The sequence below is a fragment of the Triticum dicoccoides genome, chromosome 2A (genome assembly GCF_002162155.2).
Source record: "Triticum dicoccoides isolate Atlit2015 ecotype Zavitan chromosome 2A, WEW_v2.0, whole genome shotgun sequence".
NCBI classification, from domain to species: Eukaryota; Viridiplantae; Streptophyta; class Magnoliopsida; order Poales; family Poaceae; genus Triticum; species Triticum dicoccoides.
Window position 1 is genome coordinate 741381414 of NC_041382.1, and position 3927 is coordinate 741385340.

Here is a 3927-nt window from a genome sequence, read left to right on the forward strand (position 1 = left end):
CAAAACTTCTAATGGCGCACCACCTGCAGGTGTGCCATTAGTAACCAGGGTTACTAATGGCGCATTTCCTTGTGGTGCGCCATTAGTAACCTGGGACCCCAACAAGATATTTTGGACAGCCCCACACCTACCCACTCACTTTCCCCACTTCATTCCCTCCACCTCCTTCTCCAAGCTTTCGGCTGCCTCCTCCTCCTCACCTCATTTGCACCATAGATTCATCAAAATTAAGTGGTGAAATTACCTTTTTTGATAGGTAAGTAAGGGGAAAGCTATCTTCATGATGTAGATCTACTTTTTTTCTCCCTAGCTCGCTCCAACAACGTGCACATGCACTTTTTGTGGCCTAGCTAGATCTATGTATGTTTGTGGTGTTGCATGTGTTTGTGGTGTTGCATATATGTTTGTGTTTGAAGGTACCGATATTTGAAATGCGATAGTTGCCAATATTTTCCTGGAATGTTTTGATTCATTTCCGTTTCGGCGAGAATTTTAGCACTATGCATTCTTTTTGGTCCTATTTTTAGGGAAGGTCATGCCAAATTTTTTCTTGGTTCTAAAATATCATTTTGCTCTACCCTGCAGGCGACCATGGTCCGCACGATGACTGAAGGCATCATGAATAGGTTTTTGAGCTCCGCGAAGGCCGAGATGCTTCAAAAGAACGAGACGGAGATAAGATGTCCATGTCGAAGATGCAAGCTGAAGAGCCTTATTGCGGACCCGGATTCCGGGCAGGTGCGGGACCACCTGCTCTTGCGTGGTTTCATGGATGGCTATCGATGGCAAGGTGATGAAGATGACTATGAAGTCGTCCATGGCCGGGGCCGGGCAAGAAATGAGGAAGGGCAACAAGACAAGTACCACCGCGGCAAGAGCGGGCGAGAAGACGAAGAATCTCCAGGACATGATCACGACGGTGATGCTGTACACAGTCATCATGTAGAAGATGTCGTACATGATGATGAGGAAGATCAAGACGAAGGGCATGATCATGAAGATGAAGATGCCGGAGCAGACGACGATGAAGGCTGGGTGCAGGACCCTCATATTTAAGAGCTGCTTCTCAAGCAGACGGATAACGCAAGAGCTGCCGCCCGAGAGAAAGCCAAGCTGGATCAACTGGAGATAGACGCGGTTACTCCATTGTATGAAGGATGCAGGCCCGAGGATACCCGCCTGAAAGTAACACTCATGGCTCTGGAGATGAAGGTAAAACACAAAATGACCGACGCATGCTTCGACGAGAACATGTCATTCTGGCACGAACGTCTTCCCAAGGGGAACAAGTGCCCGACCAGTTTCGAGGAGGCGAAGAAAATCATGTGTCCTCTGGATTTACCGCACGTGAAATACCATGTGTGCATGAACAATTGTATCATTTATCGGGATGAGCACGTGGAGTCTACCATATGTCCGGTGTGCGGCATCACTCGATACAAGAAGAGGAAGAAAGCTCCTCGAAAATCGGTGTGGTACTTTCCGATCACTCCTCGTCTGCAGCGGTATTTCACGGACCCTAAGGTAGCAAAGCTCCTGCGTTGGCACGCGGATAGGGAGGAGAAGAAGCGGGAAGATGACGGAAATGATCCGGAGATAAATAAAAAAGACAAGATGTTGAGTCACCCTAAGGATGCGAGCCAGTGGCAAGCGTTGAACTTCGAATACCCAGAATTTGGGAAGGATCCAAGGAACATCGTGCTAGGCGCGAGCACCGATGGAGTCAATCCGTTTGGCAGCCAGAGAAGCACACATAGCACCTGGCATGTGTTTGTGTGGATGTACAACCTTCCCCCCTGGTTGTGCATGAAGAGGAAGTACATTCACATGAGTATGCTAATTGAAGGGCCGAAACAACCAGGGAACGACATCAATCTGTATCTGGGGCTGCTGAAGGAGGAGCTAGACACGCTGTGGAAAACGCCAGCCAATACGTGGGACGCCGCAGAGAAAGAATATTTACCTATGAGAGTCGCACTGCTCACGGCGGTGCATGACTATCTCGGTTACGGATATCTCGCGGGGCAGGTAGTCCACGGATTTTCTGGATGCGTAAGGTGCATGGATGACACAACGTATCGCCAGCTAGATAGAGATCCCGGGTCTTCGAAAACCGTGTTCATGGGACATCGAAGGTGGCTTCGCGACGATGACCCGTGGAGGAAACGCAAGGATCTGTTCGATGGTGAAACCGAACCCCGAAAACGCTCGTGTATGAGGAGCGGCGAGGAAATAGACGAGCTGTTGAAAAATTGGAAAGACTGCCCACTGCCAGGAAAGAAGCAAAAGGCGCCAGAGCCGGGAAAGAAGCGAAAGGCGCCAGAGCCGCTGCTGAAGGTATGGAAAACGAGGTCTATTTTCTGGGACTTGCCGTACTGGAAGATCCACCGTGTGCCTCACAGCCTTGATGTCATGCATATCACGAAGAACGTGTGCAAGAGTCTGCTTGGTACCCTGCTCAACATGCCAGAGAGGACCAAAGATGGGCCGAAAGCAAGGGCAGACTTGAAATCAATGGGCATCAGGCAGGAGCTTCACGCTAATGATGATGATGATGATGATGATGATGATGATGATGATGAGGCGAAGCAGGACACAGAAAGTCCTCGCAAAGGCAAAAAGGCCAAGAAGACCGGAAATGACTACCCTCCCGCGTGCTTCACTCTAAGTCAGGAGGAGATCGAGCAGTTTTTCACCTGCCTCCTAGGATTAAAACTTCCTTACGGTTACGCGGGGAAGATAAGCAGATACCTAGACCCAGCGAAGCAGAAGTTCAGCGGAATAAAGTCTCACGACTGTCACGTGCTGATGACGCAGATACTTCCAGTTGCAATCCGTGGGATCATGGACGCGCACGTCCGTGAAACGCTATTTGGCCTATGCAACTTTTTCGACGTCATCTCTCGGAAGTCGATTGGCATGAGGCAACTCAGAAGGCTACAGGAAGAGATCGTGGTGATACTATGCGAGCTTGAGATGTACTTTCCGCCCGCATTCTTTGATGTTATGGTGCATCTGCTGGTCCATATCGTGGAGGATATCATCCAACTCGGGCCGACGTTCCTGCATAGCATGATGCCGTTCGAAAGGATGAATGGTGTCACTAAAGGATACGTTCGCAACATGTCACGTCCAGAGGGAAGTATAGCCAGGGGCTTTCTGACCGAAGAGTACATCTCCTACTGCACGAATTATCTAGGCATCGAGAACCCTGTTGGTCTGCCCGTCAACAGGCACCTCGGCAGGCTCGCTGGATGGGGTCACCGTGAGGGTCGCCGCGAAATGCATGTCGACTTCGAGGGTCGACTCGCTGACTTTGAAAGAGCAAACCTAGTCGCGCTACAACACATAGATGTGGTCGATCCTTGGGTGGTAGAGCACAAAACCTTTATTGAGAAGACGTACAATGACCGAGGCCAACAGAGGACGGATGGAGATATACTCAAAGAGCACAACTCATGTTTCACGCGTTGGTTCAAGCAGAAGCTTCTGTCGTACCCTTTACATGAGGATTCTTCCGCGGAAGAACAACTCATATTCGCCTTGTCACAGGGCGCCGAGCACAACCTGATGACCTATGAGGCGTACGATATCAACGGCTACACATTCTACACCGAGGACAAGGACATGAAGAGCGATGGTTATCAGAACTCCGGGTAACGATGGAATCCTACACCGGTAACGACAAGGACAGATACTACGGAAGGATCGAGGAGATCTGGGAGCTGAGCTACGCTGGAGAGAAGGTCCCGATGTTCCGTGTCAGATGGGCCAAGAGCGTCCTAAAAGAAGACCCGTATTTCACCACCATGGTTATACCCGAAGCCAAATCCAAGACCGCGAGCGCAAACGTCACCGCGAAAAATGAGCCATGGGTACTGGCTTCACAAGTGGACCAATGCTTCTTCATTACAAATCCGTCAAAGC